The sequence below is a fragment of the Sciurus vulgaris genome (assembly GCF_902686455.1).
Source record: "Sciurus vulgaris genome assembly, contig: HiC_scaffold_261_arrow_ctg1, whole genome shotgun sequence".
NCBI lineage: Eukaryota > Metazoa > Chordata > Mammalia > Rodentia > Sciuridae > Sciurus > Sciurus vulgaris.
In genome coordinates, this window is record NW_027632793.1 from 4,308,940 (window position 1) to 4,322,425 (window position 13,486).

A 13,486-nucleotide genomic window follows, 5' to 3' on the forward strand; every position below is an offset into this window, starting at 1 on the left:
TTCAAGTGTAAATGTATTTCTAAAATTTAGTGGGAGCCTGATTTGTTTAAAGGTTAATATCTTGAAACATGAAAGCATTTTGCCACTTTGCCACACAAAATGAAAATTAAGAGCTCTCTCAGCCTTTCTTTAATTCATGTTTTTGATATAAAGTTAAGTTGTGTTAACTAATGTTCATATAGACTCAGGAGTCAATATATGTAAACTTCTTAAAATGACATTTAAGAAAGAGGGTAATGCACAGTAGCAAAAAATGGGACAACAGTGACTGAGTTTGGGGTCTCCAACCTCATGACTGTGGCATGCCTGGTACCTGTGACTGTTCCTGTGCAGAGGCACAAGATGCCTAACTGCTGTGGCAGTACCCTCCCTGGGGAGGTTCTATACAGAAGTTCTATCAGCTCTGACATTGATCTCAGGCACACAGCTCTTGGGCAGGAAGGAATTCTTTTTCTAGATAACCAGTGTTCCATCAGCTCCCTTCTCTGGTTCCTGCCTATCTTACAGTAACTTTGGATGTTAGACTTCCTTGAGAGCTACACAGAGCTCCTAACACTTCACTTTGTAACCCTGAAAAAAATGTTACATTGATGTCCTAGTCTCTGTAACTTTCCTGAAAACAAAGAATAACACTTACATACATATATAAAGACTGCTAATATAACTCTTTAGATCTGCATTCCCATCAAAGAACAGAGCTCCATCTGATCTCAGCTTAATATTTAAAATCTGTGTTTATAAACCTTTATTTTCTAATAATCCTTTGCCCTTCACTGAACTTGAGAATTTGGTCATGCTGGTCATGGCAAAAGAGGAAAAAATTAGCTTCAAGTTTAGAAAATTTTACCTAAGATTTGTGAAGAGCCCTGCCTAATCTGCAATAAGGCTCTGCATCATCCTGCCTGCATGTTAAATGGCTCCAAAGTAAGCCAGACATTAACTTGTTTACAATTGTGTTCAAAAGTTTGATGATTGTTGTAAAGATTACTCTGATCTCAAACAGGGTTTATAATGAATAACTCAGCCAAAATTCAAGAGAGCTATTGCACAAACTGAATGTTTTACTGTTGGTGATTTCATTTTGTATTTTCCATGTAAAATCCAACAGTTGCCTGATTAATATTTTGCAGAAGTTCTGCTTCAAGAGCAAACACCGTAAATTAACTTGAAATCGTATAGAATGGATAATGTAGACTCCAATTAGAAAAAAGGATAAAAATAACAGAAAACTTATAGACATTGAAATTAAAGCCCAAAACACTTACTTTGTAACTGGTGAGACTGGCTTGCTGGATGGTTAAGATCAAACTTAGAGATTGAGATTAAATACAGAGGCCAAGAAAAGCCAGTATTTGTGTTTTGTTCTCAGTCATCCTGAATCTAGGGAACAAGAGGACTATTTTTTTTTCATTTATTTTTATTGTAAACAAATGGGATACATGTTGTTTCTGTTTGTACATGGAGTAACAGCATACCATTTGCATAATCATACATTTACATTGGGTAATGAAGTTTGATTTACTGTTATTTTTTCCTTCCCCTCCACCTCTCCCACCACTCCTTTCCCTCTATACAGTAATTCCTTCCTCCATTCTTGCCACCCTCCCCCCCATTATGTGTCATCATCCGCTTATCAGTGAGATCATTCGTCCTTTGGTTTCTGAGATTGGCTTATCACACTTAGCATGCTATTCTCCAATTTCATCCATTTGCCTGCAAATGCCATAATTTTATTATTCTTTATGGCTGAATAATATTTCATTGTATATATATATATCGCAGTTTTTTTAACCATACATCAATTGAAGGACATCTAGGTTGCCTCCACAATCTGGCTATTGTGAATTGAGCAGCTATGAACATTGACGTGGCTGTATCTCCATAGTATGCTGATATTAAGTCCTTTGGGTATAGGCTGAGGAGTGGGATAGCTGAGTCAAATGGTGGTTCCATTCTATTTTTCTAAGGAATCTCCACACTGCTTTCCAGAGTGGCTCCACTAATTTGCAGCACCACCAGCAGTGTATGAGTGTGCATTTTTTTCTCCACATCCTCACAAACACTTTTTATTGCTTGTATTCTTCATAATAGCCATTCTAATTGGAGTTAGATAAAATCTTAGTGCAGTTTTGATTTGCATTTCTCTTATTACTAAAGATGGTGAACAATTTTTCACGTGTTTGTTGATTGCTTGAAGATCTTCTTCTGTGAAGTGTCTGTTCATATCCTTAGTCCATTTGTTGATTGGGTTATTTGAATTCTTTGTGTAGAGTTTCTGAGTTCTTTATATATTCTGGAATTTAGTGCTCCATGCAATGTATGAGTGGCAAAGATTTTCTCCCAATCTGTAGGCTCTCTTATCACATTGCTGATAGTTTCCTTTGCTGAGAGAAAGCTACTTAGTTTGAATCTATCCCACTTATTGATTCTTGCTTTTATTTCTTGTGCTATGGGAGTCTTGTTAAGGAAGTCTGATCCTAAGGCAACAAGTTGAAGATTTGGATCTACATTTTCTTCTATAAGATGCAGGGTCTCTGCTCTGATTTCAAGGTTCTTGATCCACTGTGAGTTGATTTTTGTGCAGAGTGAGAGATAGGGGTTAATTTCATTCTTTTTATATGGATTTCCAATTTTCCCAGCACCATTTGTTGAAGAGGCTATCTGTTCCATTGCATACTTTTGACCCCTTTGTCTAGTATGAGAAAATTGAATTTATTTGGGTTTGTGTCCATATCCTCTATTCTGTACCATTGATCTACCTGTCAATTTTAGTGCCAATACCATACCGTTTTTGTTACTATTGCTTTGTAGTATAGTTGAAATTCTGGTATTGAAATACCCCCTGTTTCATTCTTCTCGCTAAGGATTGCTTTAGATATTTGGGTTTCTCATTCTTCCAGATGAATTTCATGATTGCTTGCTCTATTTCTGTAAGGTACTTTATTGGGATTTTAATTGGAATTGCATTGAATCTGTATAGCACTTTTGGTAGTATGGCCATTTTGACAATATTAATTCTTCCTATCCAAGAACATGGGAGATCTTTCCACCGTGTAAGGTCTTCCTCAATTTCTTTCTTCAATGTTTTGTAGTTTTCATTGCAGAGATCTTTTACCTCTTTGGTTAGATCGATTCCAAAATAATTTATTCTGTTTTTTTTTTTTTTTTTGAGGCTATTGCAAATGGAGTTGTTTTCCTCATTTCACTTTCAGATGTTTCATCGCTTGCGTATAAAAATGCTTTAGATTTATGTTTGTTGATTTTAAAGCCTGCTATTTTGCTGAATTCATTGATGAGGTCTAGACATTTTCTGGAGGAGTTTTTTGGATCCTCTAAATATAGAATTGTGTCATCAGCAAATAGGGATACTTTGAATTTCTCTTTTCCTAGTACTTTAATTTCTTTGGTCTGCCTAATTGCCCTGGCTAGAGGTTTGAAGAATGTTCAATAGAATTGGTGAAAGAGGACATCCCTGTCTTGTTACGATTGATAAAGTGAATGGTTTCAGTTTTTCTCTATTCAGCATGATGTTGGCCATGGGTTTAGCAGAAATAGCCTTTACAATGTTCAGGTATCTTCCTACTATCCCTATTTTTTCTAGTGTTTTGAGCATGAAGGGGTGTTGTATTTTTCGAATGCTTTTTCTGCATCAATTGGAATAACCATATGGTTCTTATCCTTAAGTCTATTGACATGATGGATTACGTTTATTGATTTACAGATGTTAAACCATCCTTGCATTCCAGGGATGAACCCCACTTGATCGTGGTGCATGATTTTCTTAATATGTTTTTGAATACGGTTTGCCAATATTTTGTTAAGGATCTTTGCATCTATATTCATCAAGGATATTGTTCTAAAATTTTTTTTTCCTTGATCTGTCTTTGCCTTGTTTGGGTATGAGGGTGATATTAGCTTCACAGAATGGGTTTGGTAGGGTACCCTCCTTTTCTGTTTCCTGGAGTACTTTGAGAAGTACTGGAATGACTTCCTCTTTGAAGGTCTTGTAGAACTCGGTGAGAATCCGTCTGGTCCTGGGCTTTTCTTCGATGGTAGGTTTTTAATGGTTTCTTCTATTTCATTGCTTGATATTGATCTGTTGAAATTGTGTATGTCCTCCTGGTTCAGTTTGGGAGTAGCATATGTCTCTAGAAATTTTTCAATGTCTTTGGTAGTTTCTATTTTTTTGGAATACAGATTTTCGAAGTAGCTTTTCATTATGTTCTGTATCTCAGTGTTTTCTGTCGTGATATTTCCTTTTCGATCACGAATTTTAGTAATTTGAGTTTTCTCTCGCTTTCTTTTTGTTAATGTGGCTAAGGGTTTGTCTATTTTGTTTATTTCTCAAAGAACCAACTTTTTGTTTTGTCAATTTTTTGAATTGTTTCTCTTGTTTGAATTTCATTGATTTCAGGTGTGATTTTAATTATTTCCTGACTTCTACTACTTTTACTGTTATTCTGTTTTTATTTTTCTAGGACTTTGAGCTGTAAGATTAAGTCATTTAGTTGTTGACTTTTCATTCTTTACTGAAATGTGCTCAGTGTGATGAATTTTCCCCTTAGTACTGCTTTCATAGTGTCCCAGTTATTTTGATATGTTGTATCATCGTTCTCATTGACCTGTAAGAATTTTTTTATCTCCTCCCTGATGTTTTCTGTTATCCATGTTTCATTCAATAGCATGTTATTTAGTCTCCAAGTGTTGGAGTAATTTCTGTTTTTTGTTTTGTCATTGATTTCTACTCTCAGTCCACTATGATCTGATAGAACACAAGGCAGTATCTCTATTTTTTGCATTTTCTAAGGGCTCCTTTGTGGCATAACATATGGTCTATTTTGGCGAAGTTTCCATGTGCTGCTGAGAAGAAAGTGAATCTGATCATTGATGGAGGGAATATTCTATACATGTCTATTACGTCTGGGTTATTGATTGTGTTATTGAGTTCTATGGATTCTTTTGTTGGTTTTTGTTTGGATGTTCTATCTAGTGGTGACAGCAGTGCATTAATATCACCCAGAATTATTTTGTTGTTGTCTATTTGATTCCTAAATTTGAGAGGATTTGTTTGATGTACAGGAATGAACCATTGTTTGGGGCATAAATATTTACTATCATTATGTCTTCCTGATTTATGGTTCCCTTAAGCAGTATGAAATGACCTTCTTTATCCCTCCTGACTAACTTTGGCTTGAAGTCCACTTTATCTGATATAAGGATGGAAACCCCTGCTTTTTTACTGAATCCATGTGCGTGGTAGGTTTTTTCTCATCCTTTTACCTTTAGTCTGTGGATGTCTTTTTCTATGAGATGAGTCTCTTGCAGGCAGCATATTGTTGGGTCTTTCTTTTTAATCCATTCTGCCAGTTTATGTCTTTTGATTGACGAGTTTAAGCCATTAATGTTCAGGGTTATTATTGAGATATGATTTGTATTCCCAGTCATTTGGGCTTATTTTTGGTTTTTAAGTTGGCTTGGCTTCTCCTTTGAGTGGTTTCTTTTTAAGGTAGTTCCTCCCTTTGCTGACCTACATTATTGTTTTTCATTTCCTCCTCAGGGAATATTTTTTGAAAACATTCTGTAGCACAGGCCTTCTATATGTAAATTCTTTTCACTTTTGTTTATCATGAAGGATTTTATTTCATCTTCAAATTTAAAGGTTAGTTTTCCTGGGTATAGGATTCTTGGTTGACAACCATGTTCTTTCAGTGCTTGAAATACATTGTTCCAAGTCCTTCTAGCTTTTAGGGTCTGGGTTGAGAAGTCTGCGGCTATTTGTATTGGTTTTTCCCTATATGTAATCTGATGCTTTTCCTCTCATGGCCTTCAAAATTCTATCTTTATTTTGAATGTTATTCATTCTCATTATAATGTGCCTTGATGTGGATATGTCATGATTTTGTGCCTTTGGTGTTCTGTAAACCTCTTGTATTTGATTTTCCATTTCATTCTTCAGGTTTCGGAAATTTTGTGATATTATTTCATTGAATAGGTTGTTCATCCCTTTTGTTTGTATCTGTGTGCCTTCCTCAATCCCAATAATTCTTAAATTTGGCCTTTTCATGATGTCCCATAGTTCATGGAGATTCTGTTCATGATTTCTTATCATCTTCTCTGTTTTGCTCACTTCGTTTTCAAGATTAAATATTTTGTCTTCATAGTCTGTGGTTCTGTCTTCCAAGTGGTCTACACTTTTGTTGATGCTTTCCATTGAATTTTTTATTTGACTATTGTTTTCTTCATTTCAAGGATTTCCAATTGGTTTTCTTTTACTTGAGAATCTCTATCTCTTTGTTGAAATGATCTTTTGCTTCCTGCAGGTGCTCTTTCAGCTTACTGATATTATCATTCATTGCCTGCATTTGCTCTCTTATCTCATCCTTTGCTTCACAAATTATCCTAATTATGTATAATCTGAAGTTCTTTTCTGACATTTCTTCTACCATACTGTCATTGGATTCTATCAATATAGAATCTAGATTTGTTTGGATCATTTTATTCCTTGTTTTTCCATGTTGTTCATGTATCTTCCCCTCTAGGAGTGCAGATCTGTGGTATTGCAGATTTCCCCCTATAGGCTTATAGTGGTCCTATAGGTTTCCAAAACCTTTTTTTTTAAAGGGGAGATCAATATTAACAGTTCCCAATTCAGACACTATGCAATCCTATATCAAATATGTCCTATGAGGACAATAACAATATTGTCATAATAAACAGAATGAGTTCAAATATTATCTTCAATAAAAGAAACAGATTTGCAATAAGGTCTGCAATTTCTAATGAAGGACAAAGAGGATGCAGAAGGATGTAGAATGTAGCTATTAATGGGATAAGAAAAGAATGTATAGAAATTCTAGATAATAGAATGGGTGAGAGTATTATCAAAAGAAATTGGATATTAGAATGCAAAAAGGAAGAAAGAGACTGAGGGAAGAGGTAAACAAAAGGAAGAGAGAGTAAGAAAAGTAAAGAAATAAAAACTTAAAATTTTTCAATAAGGAGAAAAAATGAAATCTACAGTATAATAGTCATATGGTAATGAAAACCACGTCTTCAGTAGCCTGATGCATAAGAGGTACCTCACAATGAGCTTGTCTCCAGCAGGCATCTCAGGATGGGATTAGCCCCACCTAAAATATCAGAGCTTCAACTTCCAGGATTATCCAAGCTGGCCACTGTGACTTTCAAATATGTTGGCAAATGGGGAGCTGCAGCTCAGGGTGTGGATGTGGTCGGCTGGAGGTCCTGGAGGTGGGGTGCGGTTGGTCAGGGAGGGGTCCTGGAGGTCAGGTGTGTTTGATGTGTGTGCGGGATCCTGGAGGCCATGTGCAATCAGTCTGGGGAACCAGTGATAGGGCACAGTCAGTTGGTCTGGGGGTCCTGGCGGCAGAGATCAGTCAGTTGATGTGAGAGCCCCAGAGGCAGGGAGTGATTGCTTGGGCTGAGGGATCCTGGAGATGGGGCTCAGTCAGTCTGGCCAGGTGTCCTATGGGGCCTGGCTGTTGTCTCAATATTGCGGTAGCCATGTGTAATCAAACCTGCAGGTACTGTAACAGTGAACTTCCAGCCAACAGCAGGCAGCTGGTGCTCCACTGGTGGTCGGCGATCAGTTTGATGACTGTTGTGGAATAATCAGGAGGTGAACCTCCTGCATTGCATGATGGATAGGTGTAAGGTAGGCAATGGAAAGGTGAGAGGCAGGCAAATGGCTAATGATAGGCACATGACAGTGAGCAATCTGCATTCAAAAAAGGCGTTGATATGCTGGCAGACTGCAGGTGATCACAGCAGGCAAATGGGGTAAACAGCAGGGGATCAATAAGCAACAAAAACTGCCTCACCAAGAAACAGATATCCTCTGCTTGAAACCGGAGTTACAGAGTGACAAGGAACGCAGCCTCCCTCTAGTCCACCATTGTGGATCTCCACAACAGTAGTTTTTTAAGGAGCTTTGAAACTCTGGGTCACATGACCTCCCGATCAGGGAGAATAATGAGCCCCTGGAGGATGAAAATCCAATCAGTCCATCTGCTGCAGAGGAAAAAGGGAGGCATCCCTGGTGCTTTCAAGGAAAGCCACCTCATTGAGGATACCCTGTCTAATGGATGGCACTAAAGCTAAGAAGCTTTCCTTAAGTTCTCTATGACTGACTCCTGTGGGAACTCAAATGACTCTTTAACAGCAAGGAACAGGTCACTTTGACCAGCTTGATCTTAGATACCTAGCAAAACAATTAAAACCAATATATAGCCATTCTTGGGCATTTAAAAGAAATAATAGTAAAATGTAACTTAAGATGAACACTTGTGATAGCCCACTAGAATAAAGACTGAAAGCTACAAAAGAGATTCTTAGGCAAATGTGCCTGATAACTATCAAGAAAAACTGCCAGAGTCAAATGTTTTTAGTCCATTTAAGGCCTGCAGACACAGGTAGGCTTAATCTATGTTTGCTAGTAACAGATATATAGAGATCTCTACTAAATGTGTTTACATTCCTGATAACCTGGACAAAGTTAAAGTTCCCAAATACAGGTCTTGTCCTCTCTAGCCTTTGCTAGGCCTTGTTATGGGAACAACTTCTCAGTTCTTCTACCCTCTGGTGAGAAATTATTGACTTCTGTCATCTCTATGATATTCATTGGCAAGTTCCAGATTCTGCAACATTTATAATGTATTAATCTCATTTCAGTACTCATGTCTTTTTGTTCTTCTCTCATAAAAGCACCCACCCCCAGATTACTCTACAACCTTCTCTTCCCCAACAAGACTTTTACCATGGAATCCTCGATTCATCTGACTTCTAAAAAGGGAACTCCAAACTGCTTGCCCCACGCTTCCCCCTTCAGCTCCATGAAGCCAGAGTGGTCATTGCCCCCTTTTCCTACAGAAGTAAAGGAGTTCCTAAAATTAGAGGGGTGAAGGAAGCCAGAATTGGGGACAGGCAGTTAGTGTAGAAATACAGTCAAATCAGAAAAATGAAGTCCATGAAAATTGCCTGCCTGTGGATGTCTGGAAGTTGAAGACTGCCCCTTGGAGAATGGACTTTTTACATCTCACCTGCAAAACCAGTCCTAGTCACTTAGGCAGAAAGGAGAGATAAGGCAGGAAAGAATTGGAGAAAAAAGATTATATTATAAAAACAGAAACAGGGGAATGTAATACAAAGCTGCTCCCCTGCCATTTACGTTGCACCACAAACTAGCTTGTCAGTCTATACACAGTTCTCCACGCCCTTTCTGCTGCAGCCATATCCCCACCTCCAACTACTTGTCAGTCTGTGAACATCCTAGCTAGCTATTTGTTCATCAGTTTGCTTGTAAGTCCTTCTCCGTTATTGGTCCCCTGTTAGCCCAGCAGAATTAAAATGCTTAAGGATAGCATCCCTGCCATCTTTTCTCATGCTCTCTCTCTCCTATTCTCTTTCTCTCTCCTCCTCACTTTTCCACTCTCTCTTGTTTGCACCCTTTCACTTTTCCTCTCATTTTCTCTCTTACCCTGCTGGGAGACACTCTATTTGCTTAATAAACCCTCTTATGTCAAAAAATTTTATGATTGCTTTTTATATTTCTATGAAGAATGTCATTGGGATTTTAATACAGTAGCATTAAATCTGTACAATGGTTTGGGTAGAATGGTCATTTTGACAATGTTAATTCTGTGTATCCAAGTGTATGGGAGAGCTTTCCATGTTTCAAGGTTTTCAATTTCTTCCTTTAGTGCTCTTCAACTTTCACTATAGAGGTCTTTCATCTCTTTTGTTAGATTGATTCCCAACTTTCTTGTTTTTGAGACTATTGTGAAGGGCCTAGTTTTCCTAATTTCTCCTTCAGTGGATTCATCACTGTTGTATAGAAATGTGTTTGATATTATGGGTGTTAATTTTACATCCTTCTACATTGCTGAATTTGTTTATTAGTTCTATAATTTTTCTGATGAAATTTTTAATATCTTGCATTCTAACAGAACATAATGGAATATAATTAGAAATGAATGATAAAATAAAAATTAGAAGCTCCTCTAATAACTGGAGACTAAATGATGCATGAATGACCAGTGGATAGAAGAAGAAATAAGGAATGAAATAAAAAAAATACTTAGAAGAAAATGAGAATAGCAACACAACATATCAAAATCTATGGAACAACATGAAGACAGTTCTAAGAGGAAAGTTCATTGCATTGAGCTCATTAAATAAAATAATAAAAAATAGTCAAACCAAAAAACAAGCATCATACCTCAAAACCCTAGAAAAAGAAGAACACATCAACACCAAAAGTAGTAGAAGTTGGGAAATAATTAAAATCAGAGATGAAATCAATAAAACTGAAAGAAATGTAACAATTTTAAAAATCAACAATGTAAAACCTCAGTTTTTAGAAAAGATAATTAAAATTTATTATCCCTTAGCCATGTTAACAAAGAGGGAGAAAACTCAAATTACTAAATTTTGTGATGAAAAAGGAAATATGATGAACACTACTAAAATGAACATGTTAATTAGAAACTATTTAAAAAATTTACTCCAGTAAAATTGAAAATCTTAAAGACATTGACAAATTTCTAGAGACATATGACCTACCCAAACTGATTAATAAGGACATACACAATTTAAACAGATCAATTTCAAACAGTGAAACAGAAGATCCCTCAAAACCCTAACAACTAAGAAAACCCCAGGGCCAGACAGAATCTCAGTCAAGTTCTACAAGTCCTTCACCAATACTCCTCAAATTATTCCATGAAATAGAAAAGGAGGAAGATCTTCCAAACTCATTCTATGAAGCTACCATCACCATGACACATCAAGGAAAGAAAATTTCAGACCAATATTCCTCATAAATATGGATGCAAATATTCTCAGTAAAATTCTGGCAAATTTTATACAAAATCATGTTACAAAGATAATGCACCATGATCAAGTAGTGTTCATCTGAGGTATGCAAGTTTGATTCAGCATATGGAAATCAAAGAAAATTAATTCATCACACCAATAGACCCAAAGACAAGAACCATATGATTATCTCAATAGATTTAGAAAAGCATTTGACAAAATGCTCCACCTGTTCATGTTCAAAACATTAGAAAATCTAGGTATAATGGGAACATACCTCAGTATTGTAAAAACAATATATGCTAAACCCAAGGCCAACATCATTGTAAATGAAGAAAATTTGAAAGCATTCCCCTCAAAAACTGAAACAAGACAAGGATGCCCTTTTTCACCACTTCTTTTCAACATTGTCCTTGAAACCCTAGCCAGAGCATTTAGAGAAATAAATTAAAGGGATATGCATAGAAAAATAATTCAAATTATTCCTATTTATTAACAGCACAATTCTATATGTAGCAGACCCCAAAAAAATTTCTTCTTTTTGTTTGCTTTTTATCTTGGGGCCCTTTAAAACTATTTCAGTTACTGACAGTTCAAATGTTTCTTTTGACATTTGCACACTTGGAAAATAAAGACTTCTGATCAATCAAGGTTGTGACCTTGAAAAAGGAAGAAAGAAAGGGACAGAGAAAACATCCCAATCTATATTTAATGAAGGAACATCAACTAGGTGCATAGCAATAACAAAATAAAGCTTATCTATTCCTTACCTTGTAGCTTAATATTTGTTGGGGATTGAGAGATATATAGGGCATCTTAATCATAAATTATATTGAGAAAGCAGAGTGGTGGGGTGAAAGTATCAGGGTGGGTAACTGAAGAGCTGCAATGATAAATAGTATGGGCTATGAGAGGAGATGCAGGGAAGAATGTTAGCATAGAGAGAGTCTCACAAATAAAATCTAGACTTGGGAGAATGCTTAGAAATGAAAGACTGGGCATTTTCAGATGGCTTAGGTTCTGTGAGTCAAGAACCTGCCTTTCACTTTTGGGAAATGGAAGCTCTTGGAAGACTTTGAGAAAAGCAGGCTGATGCTGTGACTTAGACTATACCCATTATTATGCTGGGTAGTCCATAAACTGCCTCATGTTTCCCTGTAAAATACTATGTTATAAATATGGTATGATCATCATTTTGTAGGTGAGGACTTTCATGGACTCTATCCAAGGTCAAGTAAGTGGTAAGTGAGGGAGCCATGGATGCTCTAAACTCCTCCAAGTTCCACCATTGTCCTGTGTAAAATATAAAAGATAGCCATACACATTATGAAATTGTGAAAATCAAAATGAAAATGAAAAATCAAATGAAAATGTAAACACATGACAAACTGAGAAAAGTTTTTTTATGAATTCAATAAATGTTATTTTTTGATTGTTGTTCTAATCATGTGCACAATAACAAAGTCAGTACTATATAGAAGACCTAACTCCATCTTTGGAAACCCAAAGTAGGCTCATCCATGTGCTTCACAGAACTTAGGACCCCCTCCTCTGGATTCTGTTTTCTTATCTACTTAAGAAGCTTGTGGGCCTACTCTCCTAGGTACATTTGAGTTTGATGTTCTTTGGTGATTCAGAGATGTTCTGGATGATTTTTGCACACCCTCTTTAACAATCTTTACCGGGTTGTTCACACTGTGGAGATTTTATCAAACTTGATTAATGACTTTAGAAGTGTGATGAGAAAATGTTTAGGTTCATGCCAATGCCCTATTCAGATATTATTGAGAAAGGGTCTTGCAAATATGGAGCCTTTCTATGGCTCCAAGAAAGATCATAGAGTTTCTGAAAATGAATGTAAAATATAAAATGATCCAGCTTCTCAAGTGATCCTGGACTGATCCTGCCTCTCATGTGTCATCCCTATTATTTTTTAATTACTCCATGATATTATTTGCTCTGACAGATTCAAGTCTTTATAAAAAACAAATAAATTATGTTACCTATATGAAGTTGCCTATAAGTAGAGCCTAAAATACATCTGACTTTAATTGAAAAGCTGAATTGTGTTTTCATTTTCTGGTATTGTCTATTATCTTTCTTTCCTCTCTTCCTCCTTCCCTATCCCTCTGTTTGTGTGAAACATAAATAGAAATAGACTTTCTCACTAACATTTATGAACTTTTCAAATCTATAATGTTCTATACAAAGAGCACTTTTTCACCATGGGAAGTTTTAGCAAGAATGACCTGGTATTATAAAACCTAATCCCTATGCCCTGCACAGCATGCATATAACCTGTGTTGTCAGTCACTTATTACTCTTGCTAGGGCAGGTTTTTTTTTTTTTTCTGTATGTGTACTGGGATTGAACTCAGGGACATTTAACCACTGAGCCACATGCTCAGCCATTTTTTTTTTTTTGCATTTTATTTAGAGACATGGTCTCACTAAGTTGCTTAAGGCCTCATTAAGTTGCTGAGGCTGGCCTTGAACATGTGATTCTCCTGCCTCAGCCTCCCAAGCCACTGGGAATACAGGTGTGTGCCACCATGGATGGCACTAAGGCAGCTTTGCCAGTAGTCTTGAAAATGCTAAAAGGAGAGGATTACACTTGTCTCTTCAACAAGGTGCATTCTATCACTTTTCCAAAA

The 13,486-nt window shown here is 36.5% G+C and overlaps 1 long non-coding RNA gene across 1 annotated transcript in view; it reads left to right on the forward strand.

Annotated features, from left to right (window-relative positions):
* The first annotated feature begins 731 nt into the window (after positions 1–731).
* LOC306652524 overlaps positions 732–13,486 on the forward strand; it is a 1,123,790-nt gene continuing 1,111,035 nt past the window's right edge. The window contains exon 1 of the long non-coding RNA XR_013761431.1: positions 732–831. This is a non-coding gene — a long non-coding RNA (uncharacterized lncRNA). The remainder of the gene's footprint in view (positions 832–13,486) is intronic.